Here is a 21,393-nt window from a genome sequence, read left to right on the forward strand (position 1 = left end):
TTACAATAGCCAGGACATGGAAGCAACCTAAGTGTCCATCGACAGGTGAATGCATAAAGAAGATGTGGCACATATATACAGTGGAATATTACTCAGCCATAAAAAGAAACAAAATTGAGTTATTTGTAGTGATGTGGATGGACCTAGAGACTGTTATATGGAGTGAAGTAAGTCAGAAAGAGAAAACAAATACTGTATGCTAACACATATATAGAATCTAAAAAAAAGAAAAGAAAAATGGTTGTGAAGAACCTAGGGGCAGGACAGGAATAAAGATGCAGACGTAGAGAATGGACTTGTGGACACAGGGAGGGGGAAGGGGAAGCTGGGACGAAGTGAGATAGTGGCATGGACATATATGCACTACCAAATGTAAAATTGGTAGCTAGTGGGAAGCAGCTGCATAGCACAGGGAGATCAGCTTGGTGCTTTGTGTATACCTAGAGGGGTGGGATAGGGAAGGTGGGAGGGATATGCAAGAGGAGGGGATATGGGGTTATATGTATACGTATAGCTGATTCACTTTGTTATACAGCAGAAACTAATACCATTGTAAAGGAATTATACTCCAATAAAGATGTTAAAAATAAAAAATTCAAGTGTAATATGGATATTTGCTTATTCCTCAAATCCTTGGATTAATATCAAATTAAAGTTTGTACAAGTTTGAGGAGCCTAAATTTAGCTTATAAGGGTCTTATTATTTTTATATCAAGTAAATTGTTATGATAGATGGGAAAAAACAAAATAAATATTAAACTGCTTATAAATGATACAATTAATTAAAAAAATCTATTTCTGTTTTGGGCTGTGCAGCTATTTGTTGTTTGCTTTTAATTTGGTTGTATTGATAAGGACTGACTCATCGAAAGTAGCTATTAGTTATACAGCAGACCACTCCTAAGAAACTTAGCCTATCCTGCACCATAGTTTGGTTCAGAGCTGTGTGTGACCTGATTTTAATCTGCATTATCATTTGTGAGTGACCATGGTAACAATTGTATTATGTACTTATACAACTGTCTTATTTCTGAGTGTCTCCATATTTAGTCTTCAACAGTTTATGCTCAAATATTTAAAAATTCTTTTTCTTTCCTCAAGGAATTAACAAAACAAAACAATTTTCTGAGATGGCCTTTAGGATTTGAAAAACATATTCTTGTTGCTTTTGTTTTTCAGGATGGATTTTTCTGTCAGCACAAATAATCACCAGTGTTTTGTTTTTAATGTTATAATTTAATAATTTGTCTAAAGTTATTTAGCAGTGAACAGCTACAATCTATTGCCTCTGATATGTTCTAGATTTTTCATCTTTGGTCCTCTTCTCTTTGATGTTCACTGAGCATTGTGGAGTTATTTGATATCAGTTAAAAGTTGTACAAATAAAATATTAATAGACTATATATATATGTTTGTATATGTATATGCTGAAAAACATGACAGCCACTTTAAATTGGCTTGGGTTATTATGTGAATCATATTAGACTAGTCCACAGTTTGGATAGAAATACTTAAATTGTAATAGCATTCTTTCTGAAACTAGGTATATTTCCCAAGGTAACCTATAATAGTAAAATCTCTATAAGGTGCCTGATATCCAAATTTCCAAATGATAAAAGGTGGCTTTATTCAAAGGGGATTGCTGATAGTTAATTCTGCAGTTGTCCCTTTCTTTGATTTGTACCTCATTATTCATGTAAATTACTATCTTCTTAATTTGCTCTTTATTCTCATCTACATTTAAATTGGACACAGGAGAAATTAGGACAGCAACATCTGGCTTTAAGGAAATAGAAATAGTTATATAACTAAATGTCATCATCAATCAGACTGCATTTTGTTCTATTACACATACTATTTGAAACAGTCACACCAGATATACCAAACAGAAGGAACAGCACCAAAAAACAAATTAGTCCACTCTACAAATAATTAGAAACATAAATCCAACAGTCCTATCGTATTCACTTCAGTTATATTCTGGCTGACTGAGAATTTAGAATACAAATTTATAATTGTATGAAACATCTCAAATATTTTTTCCTTTTCCTTTTATAAGATATAGGAATAATACAGATACATGACAAAAACATGGCTCAAATGATAAGAAAGTCTCAAAATGAAAATCTCTTCCTCTAGCCTAAGAGGATAGTTGTTCTTCCTAGAAAATAACACTGTCAATTTCCAGTGTTTTTTGAAGTTACTTTTTTTAAAAATTGAAGTGTAGCGTATTAGTTTTGGGTGAACAACATAGTGATTCAATTTTTTTTGGATTGATTCAATATTTTTATAGATTATACTCCATTTAAAGTTATTTTAAAATAATGGCTATCCCTGTGCTGTGCAGTATATCTTTAGAGCTTATTTATTTTTACATAATAGTTTGTACCTCTTAATCCCCTACCCTTATCTTACCCCTTCCCCCTCCCTCTCCCCACTGGTAACCATTAGTTTTTTCTTTTTTCTATATTTGTAAGTCTGTGTTTTGTTACATTTATTCATTTATTTTTCAGATTCTATATAAAAGTTATAACATACAGTATTTGTCTTGCTCTGTATGACTTATTTCACTAAGTATAATACTTTCTAGATCCATCCATGTTGTTGCAAATGGCAGAATTTCATTCCTTTTTATGGCTGAATAAAATTCAATTATATATATTGTATATTATATATATCACTTCAATTATATATATAATTGTATATCTATAACCCCACTTCTTCTTTATCCAATCATCTGTTGATAGACACTTAGGTTGCTTCCATATCTTGGCTATTGTAAATAATGCTGCTATGAACATTGGGGTGCATGTATCTTTTTAAGTTAGTGTTTTCACTTTCTTCGGATACATACCTAGGAGTGGAATTGCTAAATCATATGGTAGTTCTATTTTTGGTATTTTGAGGAACCTCCATAGTGTTTTTCATAGTGGCTGCACCAATTTACATTCCCACCAACAGTATACTAGGGTTCCCTTTTCTCCACATCCTTGCCAATATTTATTTGTAGACTTTTTGAGGATAGCCATTCCAACAGGTGTGAAGTGATATCTCCTTGTGGTTTTGATTTGCATTTCTCTGATGGTTAGAGATACTGAGTATCTTTTCACATGCCTGTTGGATGTCTGTATATCTTCACTGGAAAAATATCTTTGGTCTTCTGCCCATTTTGTAATCTGGGTGTTTGTTTTTTCGATATTGAATTGTATGAGCTGTTTATGTATTTTGGATATTAACCCCTTATTAGTCATATCCTTAGTTGTTATTTAAGGGATTTTCTCTTGTTTTTTTGATTGAAACAAGTTCTCTGTCTTCTCATTTTGCTTAACTTTCTCTATCTCTATGAATTTAGTTGAAACAGTTACCTATCCCAGTCTTGAATGGGTGTCCTTGTGTGGGTGTGTCTCTATACAGTCTGTGTATGCCCAGTGACTTTGGTGGGAGACCTGGATCTGAGGTGAGCATGAGTCATGTCTTTCCCCAGGGTGTGCTGGTAGCTATTACCTTGGTAGGAGTTAGGACTGGAGATGGAGGGGCTGGACCAGAGCTAGGTATGAGCCAGGGCTTCTCCTCTGCTCAGTGGCCAACACCACCCTACTGGGGACAGAAGTTGCTGGGGCAGAAGCCCTGAGGTTCAGGTCTGAGCTGGCCCCGTTCCCTCTGAGTGTTTGCTTTTGGCACCTTCACCCCATAGGGGAGCAGTGCTGGTGTAAGAGAGTCTGGAGTGGGCACTTGGCATGGGTCAGGGCACAGGCTGTGGCAGTCCCTTACTCTTGTGTGGAGCTGCCTTGCTGACCATGTGGGACAAAGCAGGTGCTCCGCTCGGGTGGGGCTCCACACTGTTTCGGTTGCAGAAAATCTGCCAGTGTCACTTGCAGTTTTAATCTGCTTCTTCTGCCATGTTTCGGGAGTAAGCAGTGTGTGTACACTTTTCATGAGTGGAGGCTAGGTTTCTTACAGCTCTCCTGTCAGTCCCACTGGTTTTCAAGACAGCTAAGGGGACTCATCTTCCTGGTTTCAGACGCCAGGCCGGGGGCACCCAATATGTGGCTCAAGCCACTCACTACCCAGGGAATATCTCCACCTGTGTAATCTCCTTCCTCTTCTTTGTCTCCTGCCAGGGACACAGATCCAGACCTGATTGCTTCACTTCCCTTCTTACCCAATTCTGTGTAGATCTTTCTTACAGCCTTGGTTGTACAAGTGCTTTTCTGCCAGTCTCCAGTTAGTTTTCAGTGAGATCTTGAAGTTACTTTTAAAACTGATGTGGTATACATATCTTATAATTACCAAAGTATCAATTTTTGATACACCTTTTTTTTTCTCCACTGTAAAGGATTTCATTCTTACTACCTCTGCCTCCCTGGTTTACTCCTAAAGAATTTCACCCTTTCTTTGCTTGTAATATTTATTTTCAAGATGTGCTTGGAAAACTCAACTCTATTATTTGCCTCTTTAATGCAATCTAGAAGCTAAGTTTGTAAAATTTTTCACCAATGTCTATTGGAAGTACACTTGATAGAATAGTAAAGTCATAAACATATGTCACATATGAACAGCTTCTTCATTTACGTATTTTTTTCCGCTAGAGGGTATAGAATTTGTAAAACAAAATAAAACAAAAGCTGGGCAACCTAGGGGATTACACAGATATCAGTTTCTTCATGCTATAAAATGAGGATTTATAGACGAAGTGATTGCTAAAATAATTTTCATATTCAATGAATGAAAATAAGTCCATATGATAGGTCTTGGTTTTCTAGCACTATTTCTAGGAATACATACCCTAACCAGATGATTCTCTAAGTCCGATTGAATTGAAATATATATTTCTTCAATAAAATTAGATAATTTTGGTAATTACAGATCAATGCCACATTATCTAAACAACTTATTTTTTTCCATTTTCTTTGCTTACGAAATTAACTTCTATTCACAATTTAGCTTCCCACAAAGGATTTTCCACAGGAAATTGATGCACACTCACATCTGACAGACAATATTTTTTCCATACATAAAAACATAGTCAACAAATAATTTTTTAGGATCTACATTACCCAGGCACTATACTAGGTGATGGAGGTGCAAAAAATATAATACAAACATAAATATTGAATACAATAAAATACCAAAAAAAAAAAATACAAAACAAATGTATGCCAAGGAATTGTAATACAACATAGCAAATACAAGTATTGAAATATCCACAGAGTTATCTGGGAATGAAGAAAGTGGATCTTGATTCAGACAATGGGAACAGAGTGAGAAAGACACATAAAAGGAAATAATACTTTCCATAGGCTTAATTATACGCTATTCAGTGTCATTGGAATGTAAGGTTTGGTTTTGGGGATTAACATTGAGGCTAAGAGCAGGAGTTAGAATTTTAGTGCTTACCAAAGAAATACAAACGAGGCATAAATGACCTTCTTACAACTTCTAATTTATAATAAATTTGGGAGGCTATATTGAGTTGTCAAAAGAGACATAAAATATTGCTTTTTAAATAAAAATTTATGGTATTTCATAATGCACGTTTGCTATAATTAAAAAAATAATAAGATTTCAAAGAAATTTGACATTTATAAAACACACTGTTGGATAACTTAAAAGACCTCCCAGAGAGTATATTATTTCCATCAATGATGAAGTAACTAGTATAGGACTAGATTCCCCATGATAACCAACTATAAATCTGGACAAAATATACTAAATAATTATTTTCATACATTAAACATTAGATAGTGAAGGACTATGATTCGAAGTAGAAGGGAAATAAGAAATTTGGTTCATGTTTATCCTGACTTTCAACTAACACTGTCTGGACTGTGGCACAGTGAAAGGAAGACTAAATCATAGAAGTCTCACTGAGTTGAGAAAACTGAGTTCAAGGCTACTGGGGTGACAGAAATTTGCAGGGCAGGAAAATAGGGACCTATACAGAAAAAGAAAGTCCTAAAAGTCTTTCCTTGAATTATTGGCAAATACTAAGCTGCAGATGCTGTGGGAAAGAGTCCATAAAGTTAGGGAAAGAAAGGTTATCAGGAGCTGTGAGCTGGGAAATAAAAAACTATATATATATATTTATATTTATATACTTATATGTATATTTATATATATTTATATATTAATATATACTATATGTATTATGAACAGACACAACTGAAAAATGTTCATATTCTAAAAAGCAAGAATGAAGAGTCCTCACTGAATAGCTGGACATTGAATAGAATTCAGAAGTTGTGACATTGGAATAGAACTACTCTTAACTCTTGAATAAAGGCTCCTTTATTTTTACCCTAATTACACTTAAAAGCAACCATTGAATGGATCAAGCTAATGTGCAAATAAATTAATTGACTGCCATGAAAAACCTCAAAACTCTCAAAAGGGAGAAAACAATATTTATACACACACTAACATAGCACTCATCATGTCCAAAATCCAATAAAATACTACTAGATATGTGAAGAAGTAGAAAAATGTGTCCCATAATAAGAAAAGTAAGTCCATTAAAATAGACACAGAACTGTCAGAGATAATGGAATTAGAAGGCAATAATTTTAAAAGATGTATTCAAATGCGTTCAACTATTTAAGAAAAAAACAAAGATAATGAAAGAACAACTGTAAAATCTCCTTAGAGGAATAAACGCTGTAAAAATAAATCAAATGCACATTTAAAACAGCAAAATTAGATACCCAAAGTGAAATTTTCAAAGATGGGCTCATAAGCAAAAGAACCTAATAAATAAAATATTTGAACATGAATAAAGGGAAAACTGAATGCTTCAAACTGCTTCAAACTGAAATACACAGTTAAAAAAAAGGAAGAGAATAGTTTCAGGGCACTCTGGGAAAACATCAAGTAGTCTCATATGCATGTAATTGACATACAGTAAGAAGAGAGAAAATTTCAAGCAAAAAAAAAAAAAGTAATGGCCAGATGTTTCAAATTTTAATATAAATATAAACCAACAGTTTTAAGAAGCTCTATCAACATTAAGCAGAATATACATAACAAGATGAACATTAAGTTACATTATTAAAAAATTGCCCAAACCAGTAATAAAGAGGAAAACTTTAAAAGAACTAAGGGGAAAAAAAGACATATTACATTTAGAGGAACAACATAAAGGATATCTTTTTAATAAAAAGTTTATATTTAAAAATCTTTAACCTATAATTACATATCCAGCAAAAATACACTAGGGAAATGCAGAGGAAATAAAGACATTTCTAACCAAAGAAAAGCTATGAGAATTTTGTGCCAGCAAAACCTGCGCTGTGTCCAGTATTTATGATAATATTTACAAGAGACAAACTGATTGTAAAGACACATATGGACTCAAAGGAGAATGAAAAATGATATACCAAACAAACACCAATCATGAAAAATGGAGAGGCTGTATTAATAATAAAATTAATTCTAGAACAAGAAAGATTACCAGAAATAAAACAGACATTTCACACTGATAAAAGTTCAGTTAATCATGAAGGGATAACAATTCCAAAAATACGTGTATATAGCTTCAAATATTGTCAAAATATGAGGACTGAAGTGATAAAGAAGCAAACTGAGATTATAGTTGGAAATGTCAACAATCCCCCCTCAGTCATTTATGGAGTAAGTATATAGCAAATCAGTAAGGGTGTAAAAGACTTGAGAAACACTATTAACCAAGTAGAATTAACTGACATTTATAGAAAATTACACCCAATCACACAATAGACTACATTTTTTTCAACTACACATAGACGGCTGACTAGAATAGGCCATGTGCCAGACCATAAAATAATTCTCAATAAATATACAAGTTTTAAGAATGCGTTTTCAAAACAGTGGAATTATATTGGAAATCAGTAACAAAAAATCTATAAAACCGTCAACTATTTGGAAATTAGGCAGCACATTTTTAAATAATCTATCAATTAAAGAAGAAATCGTATAAGGGAAATTAAAAAATACTTTAAAATAAATGATAATAACATATCAAAATGTGTGAGATGTAGCTAAATTAGGGCTTAGAAGCTAACTTATAAATGCTTATAGAAAAGAAGAAATTTTTAAATCTGGTGACCTAAATGTCAACCCTGAGAAGCTAGAAAAAGAGCAGCAAATTAAATTCAAAGTAAGCAAAGAAAAGAAGTGGTAAACAGAATTAAGTCAATTAAAGAGCAAATGGAGAAAACAGAAATAATTAATGAAAACAAAACTTGATTCTTTAAAAAAATTAATAAGATTGGTAAATCACTAACTAGACTAATCCAGAAAAATATGGAAGACACAAGTGAATAATTTAGGAATTAAATTTAAAAATCACTATAGATTCTTCAGAAGGATAACAAAAGAATATTATGATAAAATTATTAATTCACCTAGAAGATTTGGACAAATTCTTTGAAAAGAAATTATTAGAATTTTCATAGGGTAAATTTAAAAAATAATAATCTTATATATTAAAGTAATTGCATTTTAATTACAAGCTTTCCAACTAAGAAAACTCCAGGCCAGAAGGCTTATCAAAATTCTATGCCAAAAAATTACAAGAAAAAAAATTTTACAAAAGCTCTTTCATAAAGGAGCAATAAACACTTCTCATCTTACTTTATATGGCCAGTAATTCCAAAGACATTACCAAAAAAAGAAAAAAAAATACACACTAATATCATTCACTGATATTGGCCTGGGGTTAGCAAACATTTTCTTTAAAAGCTCAGGGAGTAAATGTTTTATACTTTGAGGGTCATATTATTTCTGTTGAAACAGCTCAACTCTCCCATAGTAGTGTAAAAAGTCATAGAGTATATGTAAATGAATTGACATGGCTAATAATATTCCAATAATATTTTATTTATCAGACTAACCTCTGACTTAGGTGCTATAAGCTATAAGTCCTAAACAAATATTAGCAAAACTCAGAGCCACACTTTTCAAATTCAAAATCAAACAATCTAATTCATCATATTCATTAAAGGAGAAACAAAAACATTCTATCAATAAATTTATAAAGTGTCAGAGAAATCTAACACACTCATAATAAAAATGACCAGCACTCTAGCAACAGAATAAAAAATTCTCAATTTGATAAAGTGCATCTACAAAAAACAAAACAAAATAAAACTATAGCTAGCATCACAATATATATTAAAAAACTGAAAACTTTCCCTTTAAGATTGCAAAAAAGACATAAATGTCTGTTTATCATTTCCATTCGAACTGGAGGTCCTATCCAGTATAGTAAGTCAAGAGAAAGAAAAAAAAAGTAATACCAATTCAATAGGAAGAAACAGTTACCTATATTCACAGAGGACATAATCTTGTATGTAGAACATCATAAGGAACAAAAAAGAAAACAATGCAACAAGAAAAAAAACCTACCAGTGCTAATAAAAGAATTTAACAAAGTGATAGAATAGCGGGTTAATTTGTGTGTGTGTATGTGTGTGTGTGTGAGACTGAATTGGAAGTGCAGTTGCAATATCAGGCACAGGATTATTTTTTTAATATGATATAGTTATGTATAAATTTAATAATGTTTAGGAATTATACAAAGAAAAATACAAATTATAAATTAATAGCAAAGAGGTACCTGGAAAATGCCCATACATTTGCCACCTAAGCATCCTATTTGCACATAACCAATAGAACAGAAGAAAAATTTGAAATTAAAAAGAAGTTCTGAATGATATTAAAGATACATCATATTATGAATTGTAGCATGTAGCTAAACAAAACTACATTCAGGGAAACCTAAAGAAACTTAAACAAACAGGGATTTATACCCGGTAATAGAATGGAGCACTCAATATTGTTTTGCTGCCAATTCATCCAAGTTGATCTATAGATTTGATGCAATACTAATAAATATTTCAGCATGTTGTTTGTAGAAATTGACCAGCTGATTACAAAATGTATGTAGAACCTCAAAGTACTTAGAATAGACAAAAGTTGAAAAAGAAAAACAATGCTGGAGGAGATACATTATCTGAAATAAAAATTTGCACACATCTACATTTACCAAGCTAGTTAGTATGGTATTAACATAAAGATAGACAACTAGATTAGTGGAACAGAATGGAGTCCAGAAGTTGGTTCACATTTACATGGTCAGTTTGTTTTAAAACTTGGCACCAGAATGACTCAATAAAGACATTAAAGTCTTTTCAAAATATATGATGCTGGAACAGTTCGTTCTCTTGTTCTACAAGAAAGCAAGAAAATATCTTCTTAGCCTTAGGTAGGCAAATTTTGTTTTTTTCATAGAGGATTGAAGAAACAAACTACAGACTGGGAGAAAATATCTACAATTCATTTGACAAGGAATCTGTATCCAGAATATGTAACTGCTACAATTCAATAATAAAAACAGAACCAAATTAAAAATTAGTCAAAAGATACAAAAAATTTCACAAAATAAGATAAATGCCCAATAAGCACATGAACAAGTGACCATTATTAGTCATCAGAGAGATGCAAAGTTAGACCTCAGTGAGATATTACTACATATTTACTAGATTTCAAAAAGGCCATCAACCTTCAATGTTGGCATAGATGTAGACATTAGTGATGGGAGAATAAAATGATTAAAGTCATCTTGGAAATTAGCTTCTCAGTTTCTCTTAAAGTTAAACATAAAGTTTTGGGTTTTTTTTAACATGACCTAGCTATTCTATACTTAGTTATTTAAACAAGAGAATTGAATACATACGTACACAAGAAGGTACACAAGGATGTCCATAACATAACACGGATATTCATAGTTGCTCAAAACAGGAAACATCCAAATGTCCATCAACTGGAGAATGGCTAGGAAAAATGTTGTATATCCAGGTAGTGGAATAACTCTCAGCAAATTAAGACAACAAAGGAATAAGCTACTAATATGTACAAAAATTGATAAACGTAAGAAACATTTTTCTATTTAGCTGATCAAAAGAAGCCAGACACTCTGTAGTTAGATTTGAAATTCTGTTATAGTCAAAGAAACTTTCGAGGAAACACAACAATGGTTGCTTCTTGACAGGTAGAGTGGGGAGAGGTGTGGAGTTTGGGAAGAAGCAGAAGGGTTCTTTCCCAAATGATGAAAATATTCTGTATTTTGATAGGAGTCTGAGTTATGTGAAAGAATTTTTTTAAATGTGTTGAATTATACACTTAAATTTTGTTCACTTTACTGAATATAAAATATACCTCAATACAAAGATCCCCACACCCTGATATATATGTTCAATGTCCAATACAATTTAGAACATATCAGTGAAACATGTTGAAAAGCACTGACCAGATAATAAGAGTCTTTGAAGCATTTTAAGCATGGAATTTATATGCTCACACTTTTCAATGATATGTTTGTATTTTTGATAGATCAATAAGGAGACTGTGTAGAGAATGAAATAGAAATGAGATATTGAGGTATCTCAATACTTGAGATAGAAAGTACACCTAAAATTAAGAAAATTGCCTTTCATTTTAAAAAATAAACAAAATGGGTGATTTCTCTGGTAAGAATTACAAACCTACAAATATCAGCTAGCCAGATGTCTAATTGAGTCAACCTCAGAGAAGTATACAATGAAAATTTAATAACTCAGTAGTCAGTATATTCTTGTGAAAAGTCAAATATCCATGATCTAAAAGAATATTTAGTTAGTTATCCATTTTATACATATTAGTGTATATATGACAATTCCAATCTCCCAATTCATCACACCACTAATAAGAATCTGATATATAAAAAAAAGTAAAATGATATTCAAAAATTCAAAAATAAAAAAAATAAACATTAAAAAAATAAAAGAATATTTAGCATTTTTATGAAATAAAAAGATTCATATTTCTACATATTCCAGCCCTCATCCTAAAGTCATATTTTCCAAACATTTTGGATACATCAACCATCATTAATACATAAGCTTACAATTCTCCTTGAGCCTTTGTCATTTTATAATTTTGACATCATGTGTGATAAAGAAGTAAATCAAAGAAAAAGGAAAACACATCATCTTTTATATCATTATACTATTAAATTATAATAGTTATCCACTTAATATATTTAACGATGTTGATACTACTCTCCGTACATAAAGATGAATTTAAAGGTTTTCTCTCATTTTTGATACTTGCTTTTTAATGTACTTCGTAAAATCATTGAAACATTTGACTTGATTTTAAGTAAAATTTTTCAGTGACATATTATTATAGTATTGATTTTGTGATTGGCTCTGTATTAATTAAAATACCATAACCTCAGCTTACCTTTTGCTGGCAGTTCTAATTAAAGATGTTCTTCATGCCCCCCTCACACCTCATCACACAACATACATTTTCATGAATTACTTTGTTTCATTTTGTCCATGTTAATTATCCTTATCTGAAATATTTTCTGCTTACAGGTTATTTTCTATCTCCACTCACTATTTTATACATTTTACAATGGCAGAGATTTTTCTTGTATATGTAACATCCCCAGTGCCTACAATATTGTCAGTTCATATTAAGCACTCTATAAATATTTGAATGAGTGATGAAACAATGAATGAATAAACTTTCTAAAGGTATCTAAGATAGTAGGCATGTATTGCATTTATTCGATTACATTTCTTTTTACTTTCATTTGTTAAACAGAAAAGAGAAAAAATTATGTTGTCAGTTCTTTTTCTTCTCGTTTTCCTGACTAATGTTGAGAAGTCTAGGGTGGAAAGGAATCAGAATTGTGGGATTGTAAAAATAATTGTTCAACTTGGTATTTTAAATGATCATAACTACACTCTGATTCGTGTCACAGTGGGAGTAATTCTAGTTTTAAGACATGGATTGGAAAAATCTCAAGCTTCATTTCTTGCAATTTTGCATGTAAGTAGATAAGGAGGTTTAAGAAAAGGTCATTGAAATTACAACCATTTACTAAAGAAAAAAGTGATCTGTAGCCAAAGCCCCAAAGCTTTATATCTTGATGAGCAGAGTAAGAACAGCTAAATCTGGTTCAAGTCAGCTTTAGGTAAATGATTATTAGATTCCATCAACCAGTGATTCTGCCTTCTCTCATCCTGTGCAAGAAAAAACAAAACAACTAAACATCCCAGTGTCACACTCTACTTCTCTCAGTATGAAATTAATTTTTGTATAAAAATCATATTAATCCAAAGTATTATAGAAAGACTCCAGATGAGCTTAATTACTCAAGAACCAGTTTGAATATGTTCCATCAAATAGTCTGAACAATCTTAGTTCAACCAAACAGCAAAAAAATTTTCCAAAACCATAGGTAGGTACTGGATACTGCTTTAATTTCTGTTAATTAAAAATGTTTGATCTACTATGGCGGATCTCGGTGTAAGATCCTTAAAAGAAAATAATTAATCCATGCAAGTTTGAGATAACACCTAATCTGTAGAGCTTGTGACCTGATTTAATCAAGCTCTGGACATTATTGTTGACCTATCCAAAAAACTTTTTTTTTTTAAATTGAAATATAGTGGGTGGGTTTTTTCTTAAACTTGAAATATGTTAGTTTCAGGTATACTACATAGTGGTTTTACATTTACATAGATTACAAAATGATCACCATGATAAATCTGGTGACCATCGGTCCCCTCACAAGGAACATGGTTAATATTATTATTATTAACCATATTCCTTGCTTTATATTACATCCCCATGGTTTATTTATTTTATACCTGGAAGTCTGTACCTCTTAATCCCCTCTACCTATTTTGCACAACTCCTCTACCCTCCTCCAACCTGGCAAACACCTGTTTTTAGATTTCACCTGTAAGTGAGGTCGTGCGATATTTGTATTCGTCTCTCTGATTTATTTCACTTAGCATGATAGCCTCTAGATCCATCTGTGTTGTCAAAAATGCCAAGATTTACGAAGTCGGGTAGGCGCGGACAGGGGAGGGGCCTCACAGAGGCCGGCGAGGGGAGGAAAGCGCTGGGCTGGAGGGACGGCCGGATGTCCCGGCCCGCAGCCCTTAGCGCGGCGGTGGCGGTGGCGGTGGCGGCGCCGGTGGCGCGCTGGTGGCCGCGGCGCGCTGCTTCCGCTGCAGCCTGAGGACGCGGGGCGGGGGGCCGGCTCCAGCATGGCCAAGACAGAAGCGCTGCCGAGGCTTCGGAAGACTTCAGGATGCAGAATAAATCCGTCTTTATTTTGGGTGCCGGCGGGGAGACCGACAGAGTGCTCTTGAAAGAAATCCTGGAGCAGGGCCTGTTTTCCAAAGTCACGTTGAGTGGCCGCAGGAAGCTCCCCTTCGACGAGGAAGTTTCTAAAAACGTGAAGCAAGAAGTGGTGGACTTTGAGAAATTGGATGACTACGCTTCTGCCTTTCAAGGTCATGATGTTGGATTCTGTTGCCTGGGTACCACCAGACAAAAAGCTGGGGCGGAGGGATTTGTTCGCGTTGATCGAGATTACGTCCTGAAGGCTGCAGAGCTGGCAAAAGCCGGAGGGTGCAAACGTTCCAACTTGCTGTCCTCTGAGGGAGCTGATAAGTCTAGCAATTTTTTATATCTGCAAGTCAAGGGAGAAGTGGAAGCTAGGGTTGAAGAGTTAAAATTTGATCGTTACTCCATATTTAGGCCCGGAGTTCTATTATGTGATAGGCAAGAATCTCGCCCAGGTCAATGGTTGGTTAGGAAGTTCTTTGGCTCCTTGCCAGAATCTTGATCCAGCGGCCGTTCTATGCCAGTGATGACTGTGATTAGAGCAATGCTGAACAACGCAGTGAGACCAAGTGACAAGAAGGAACTGCTGGATAACGAGGCCATCCACGACCTGGGGAAAGCTGATGGCTCTCTCAAGCCGTGAGCACGCTGGAGAAATGATTTGCAGTGTCAGACTCAACACCTATCACCTAACGGTAATTTCAGGGTCTAAAAAAAACTTGTGCTTTAACTGTGGTTTCACTATTCTCAGTCGCCCAGATCCAATCAAAAAATGATCGTGCTCTGCATCAGCATTTTAGAGCCTGATTCTACATATGTAGACATCACCCTGGGAGCCTTTCAAAAATAGGAATCCAGCAGCTCCCTGGTGGTCTGGTGTCTAGTGTTTGGCACAGAAATGAGAGATTCATAGACCCTACCTCAAACTTTCTGAATCAGAATTTGGGGGGTATGGGCACAGAAATCTGTTGTTTTATTTAAGCTTCTCTTATGGTTCTGATGCCACTGGTGGGGAGGTCAGCTTTGAAAGCTTGTCTGCAGAGTCACAGCAGCAGTGCAAACTTTATGTATCATGCAGATGAGTTCTGAACAAAAATTGTTGACATTTGTGTCTCTGAGTTACCCAGTGCTGACTGCATGTTAATTGTGTAAGTGAACATTGTGCTTTACTACTTCTTTAGAATATATAATAAAAGTTATTATATAACTGAGCTTATATAATTCATGGGAGAATTAAATAGAAGAATTAAAATAAATGTACAAGTCGTGGGTGCCCTTAGATTGTTAGAAAATGCCCAAGTAACGGTGGTAATATGCAGTATTTTGGCCAATGGGATGATAGAATAGCAGCTAATACATATCAAGTACTTGCTAATTGCCAGCCTTTACACATACTGTCTGTCCTTCAGCCCTCCAGACAATCTTTATTATTCTTACAGGCAGTACTATCATCCCCATATCTTAGGTGGGGAATCCAAGGCTCACTGTGGTTAAGTACCTTGCCCAAGGGCTTAAAGCTGAAGCCTGAAGCTAGGAAATGGCAAAGCCAGGATTCTAACCCAAGTGAGCCTGAATCCATAGCTTCTGTTTTTAACTACTCTGCAAGAGCATCCAGTATCTGTATATTTCCAGGAAGTTACAGTTAATTGTTGCTGGATCAGTACATGCTGTGGATGAATAAAATAGAAATGTTTGGGTTTCTCCATTGGTCTAGGATCCCTCTAATGATTAACCACAAAATATTCACATAGCCAGTAAATGTATATTTCAAAGTGCTTCACTTTAAAAACTATGGAAAAGGAAAGGAAGAGGCAGAAGGAAGGGTCAAGGTCAAGAGGAGCACACTGTTAATTTCCATCATGGAACAAAGGATAGTAGTGAAATTTGTCTTAACTTGTGTGCTGGGGGAAGCAAGGTAATAAATTTCAAGCTTCAGTGGACAAAAAAAAAAAAAAAAGGCATGATTTCACTTTTTTAAAGGCTGAGCAATTACAGATATATATGTAATATAATATATACTTTATTCACTGAGGTTGCTTCCATATCTTGGCTGTTGTAAATAATGCTACAGTAAACATTGGGGTGCGTGTATCTTTTCAAATTAGTGTTTTTGTTTTCTTCTGGTAAATACCCAGAAGTGAAATTGTTATATCATATGGTGGGTTCTATTTTTAATTTTTTGAGAAACCTTCATAATGTTTTCCATTGTGGCTATACCAATTTACCTTCCTGCCAGCAGTGCACAAGCGTTCCCTTTTCTCCACATCCTCACCAGCACTTGTTATTTGTTGCCTTTTTGATGATAGTCATTCTGACAGGTGTGAGGTGGTATCTCATTGTGGTTTTCATTTACATTTCTCTGGTGATTAGTGATGTTGAGCATTTTTTATGTGTCTCTTGGCCATCTGTATGTCATCTTTGAAAAATGTCTGTTTAGGCCCTCTGCCCATTTTTTGAGCAGGTTGCATATTTTTTTGATGTTGAGTCATATGAGTTCTTTGTATATTAACCCCTTATAAATATATATATCCTTTGTAAATATTTTCTTCCATTCAGTTATCCGCCTTTTTGTTTTGTCAATAGTTCCCTTTGCTGTGCAAAAGTTTTTTGTTTGATATAGTCCCATTTGTTTATTTTTGCTTTTGCTTCCTTTACCTGAGGTTACAGATCTGAAAGAGTATTGCTAAGACCAATGTCAAAGATTGTACTACCTAGGTTTTCTTCTAGGAGTTTTATGGTTTCAGATCTTACATTTAAGTTTTTAATCCATTTTGAGTTTATTTTTTGTATATGCTGTGAGAACATAGTCCAGTTTTATTTGCATGTAGCTGTCCAGTTTTCCCAACACCATTTATTGAAGAAACTGTCTTTTTATTGTATGTTCTTTTCTTTTTTGTTGAAGGTTAATTGAACATATAAATGTGGATTCATTTGGGGGCTCTTTATTCTGTTTCATTGATCTATGTGTCTTTTTTGGTGCTAGTACCGTACTGTTTTGATTACTGTAGCTTTGTAGTATAGCTTGAAATCAGGGAGTGTGACACCTCCAGCTTTGTTCTGCTTTCTCAAGATTGTTTTGGCTATTCTGGGTTTTTGTTGTTTTCATACAAATTTATAATTATTTATTCTAGTTCTGTGAAAAATGCATTCGTGAATACTGCAATGGGTTATCAAGTTAATTTACTTTATAAAAAATTTACAAAAATTGTTAGTGTCCTTTAATAGATATAATTTTATACATTAAGTAGTAGTGTAAATAGTTGCTCTTTGTTAATATCCAAAAATAATGAAAACTGATCAATGACTTCTCTAAAAAATAGCTTTTTGACTGCCATCAGTGAATTTCTGCAAAATAGAATGCAAAATAAATATGTAATTTTCTAATAATACGCAGATGTTTATTACATATCAGCTATGTGCAAAATATTTTATCTCAGTACCAGAAAGAAAACAGAAATCATTTAAATCAAATATCAGCAAACCAATTTGCCTTTTTCTAATTGAAGCAAAGTGATATTCACATTTAGTTGTCATGTATGTTTTGAGGTCTACTAATATCCAGTGTTTTTCACATATGAATGAATGAATGTATAGCTAGAAAGGAACCTGCCTAGAATATTTGCTTTTGGTGAAAGACCCATTTTATAGTTACATATTAACTATTATAATCACTTTTTAATTCATAGTATATCAAATTAATATCACAGCATGATATACCCTGATATGAAATGGATTTTCTATGTATATTTTAATGAGATCATGAAGTGAGGTAGGGGTTACCAGGGAAGATATTTATAATGTAATTTACAATTAATAAAATTTAATTTAGTGAATATCTGTGATATAAAGCATACTAGTCAGGTTTCAACCAGAGACATAGAACCAGTAGGAGATGGATACTAAGAGATTTATTGCAAGAAACTGGCTTACATCAAATTGCTTCACACTTGCCACCCTCTTCCCAACACAGCTCAGAGAATGATTCCTGATTGTTTTAACCCAATTGTAGTGGTTCAGATATCCTTGACAGTGATTGTGTTAGGCTTAGGTCTCTGATACAATTCTGGAATTCAGCTGTGAAACTTCTTTAAAATATATGCACAGGGATGCTTCTGTAGTTATGAGTGATGCCTGGGATGCTGCAACCATTTTGGAAACATAAGAACAAAGGTGAGAATAAAAAAGGAAATATGGCCCTTGATGGTGTTATTGAGCCACCCAGTTAACCAACTCTGAAAGCTACCCCATTCTATCATTCAATCATTCATTCATTTATTTGATGATACCTTTTTTGTTGTTAATTCTGTTTGAATTGGAAATTTTCATTAAATGCAGTTTGTAGCCTTTTAAGTGATATAGAAGCCAAATGAAATCAGAAGTTGTCTTGGTAAAGCATGAAAGCATGAAATCAGAGAAAGGGGATTTAAATGATTCAAATGTTTACTGACATCAGGAAAAGGTAGTCTAAAACAACAACTCTTCCTCTGAAATATGACCTTAGGGAACCAAAGTATTTGAAACTGTGAGTCACAACAATCCTTTCCTTAGTGGTTCTCAGGCTTTAGCATGGATTAGAATCACCTGAAGAGCTCACTGAGGTGTGAGATTTCAGGCTCCTCATCTTGCATACATCTCCCATTTTTTTCTAAGGGGTTCTCTTAGAGCTACCCTCACTTGGCTTGAGGGGGAAGAAGAACTTTGCTTTCCTTGTGTGTTTTCTTTTCCTTAAATTTTGTCAATGAATTCTTTCTCAGTAAATCTCTACCCTGTAGGTAAAAGGTAGGCAGCACTCCTTCCCAGGCCTGATTGGGGGGGTGGGGATGGGCAAGGAGGAGCTGCACTTTGTGGTGCCTTCCCATGCCATCTGGGCAGGGCACTCCAAGCCTGGATCTTGCCTTGTGTGAATTCTGGTCTCTAGAAGCACCTATTTCAACATTTTCTGTGTTCTCCCTGGTGATTGGGATCAGCTTGGGCTGGCAGTGCTATCCAGGCAGGGTGCCCTGAGCCCATGTCTTTGTTTCTCTCCTTGCAGGGAACTCTCCATTTCTTTATCCCAAGCATGGGATCTACCAGATGCCCCAAGAGCTCTGAGACTCAAGTTGAGAGGATTACCCCAGGGTCCTGGATGGTTTCTAGTCCAAGAGCACAGCATGGTAAGTGGGCACACCTACTGACTAAGGTAGTATTTCTCTCATAGGATTGCATTAGATGGTGCTACCAGGATCAGGATGGTACTGACATGCTGATCTTGAGTGAGTCTCAGTCACATCAGACACAGGAAAATTTTAAGACTCTGAGTTACCAGTGGTCTGATTACCTTTGGGCTTGAGCCATATAAAGCCTGGGCATTAGCTCTCAGCTGCCAGTGCTCTAACCATGGTGCCACCCATGGTGCCACCCATGTTCTACAGCACCCAAGGGCAGTTGGGGTAGTAACATGTGTTCTTCATCTTGTGCATCCCCAGGCACTGGCACCCAGGGCAGTCACTCCACCAGCTCAGACAGTCCTTCAAGGATGGCATTGGCAATCTCCTATGAGATTTTTCAAGATTGTTGCTCTTCAACATCAATAGACACTTCTCATTGGTACCCCCTCATGCTTCAACTGATAAATCTTGTTATGAAAACTAGAAGTGGAAGTTTCCTTGTATAAATGGAACTTCTGCCCATGGACCCTTGACTGTCTACCCCACTGACAGCACTGTGTAGAAGGCAGGTTTGCAGTTTACATGGAAAGAAATCACATTTTAAGAATATAGTGACTGGGCTTCCCTGGTGGCGCAGTGGTTGAGAATCTGCCTGCTAATGCAGGGGACACGGGTTCGAGCCCTGATCTGGGAAGATCCCACATGCCGCGGAGCAGCTGGGCCCGTGAGCCACAATTACTGAGCCTGCGCGTCTAGAGCCTGTGCTCCGCAACAAGAGAGGCCGCGATAGTGAGAGGCCTGCGCACCGCAATGAAGAGTGGCCCCCACTTGCCACAACTAGAGAAAGCCCTCGCACAGAAACGAAGACCCAACACAGTCATAAATAAATAAGTAAATAAATAAAATTAAAAAAAAAAAAGAATATAGTGACTATAACTTAAATAGTTCAAGAGAAATCATCATTAGAAAATGAATATCATACTGTATTTAGCCTATAATACTCCAAATGGTAAATTTAACATGACTAGAAAGAAAATTATGATTCGTGTCTTCCTGCACATCTGGGTAAGACTTAACATTTGTGGGTATCATCAACAAAGCACAATAACAACCATTATAGAGCCATTGGAAGCTGATAGTCATTGGCTGTTTGAAGGATGATGCAGTATCATGAGTAATGAGGTAAACAGCATTTTTAAAAAATAAATAAAAATTACTAAGGAGCTGAAGAAGCAAGAAGATCCGAATTGTTTTACACAAATGGTTTCCTAAGAGCACGGCATTGGGAATAATAATAGCCTTGCTCCTCCTGATAGGAAATATAACATTAGGCACTAACAATACATTTGACAATGAAGAATACAGAGATGGTTCCTAGAACTGAGTAGGAAGAAATGGTTCCTGGACACTAGAAAACTCTTACCATGCACTCATTGGCCATAAAATATGCAAGTACCACTGATTTGCCATTAATTAATTCATCATTGATAAATCAGTATATCTCACAAGGGATCATATATCTTGTGATACATTTTTAATCAAATTGTTTATAGAAAGAGAAGCCTCCTAAAATATATTTGCCTGAGGCTCTGCAAACCATGAGGGCAGATATGCTGGGCAACTCTGAGAACGTTAAATTTAGAGCCTCTCTTCACTTAACACGCATTGTCTTCAACTTTGAGCCCTTTGCCAATTTGGATACAGCAGAAAAATAATTCTGTTTCACATTTAGCAATAAATCTATTAATAGACACACAGAGTTACATACACATACACTGAAACATGCTCTGAAATCTTGCAGAGCAAACTGAGGAAACTAAAAGACATGAATATCTTAAAAAGTATACATCTGTATATCCCATCTGTATTTTAATATATATTAATATCTAATATGTATTGTGTATTTACTATATGCAATGAATTATTTTATCTCCTTGCAAATACCAACATATATATTCTCCACAATAGTCATAAGATAAAGTTATACTTATTATCCAGATTTTGTAAATAGGAAAATTAGGGAAAAGGGAGAGTAAGTAACTGTCCAAGGTCATATATCTTGTAAATTAAAAATGAGATT

General features: G+C 34.7%; 1 pseudogene; it reads left to right on the forward strand.

Moving 5' to 3' along the window:
* The first annotated feature begins 13,957 nt into the window (after nucleotides 1-13,957).
* Nucleotides 13,958-14,809, forward strand: LOC132366656 (oxidoreductase HTATIP2-like; annotated as a pseudogene).
* Nucleotides 14,810-21,393: the final 6,584 nt, after the last annotated feature.

This window comes from Balaenoptera ricei, chromosome 5 (genome assembly GCF_028023285.1).
Source record: "Balaenoptera ricei isolate mBalRic1 chromosome 5, mBalRic1.hap2, whole genome shotgun sequence".
Classification (NCBI taxonomy): domain Eukaryota; kingdom Metazoa; phylum Chordata; class Mammalia; order Artiodactyla; family Balaenopteridae; genus Balaenoptera; species Balaenoptera ricei.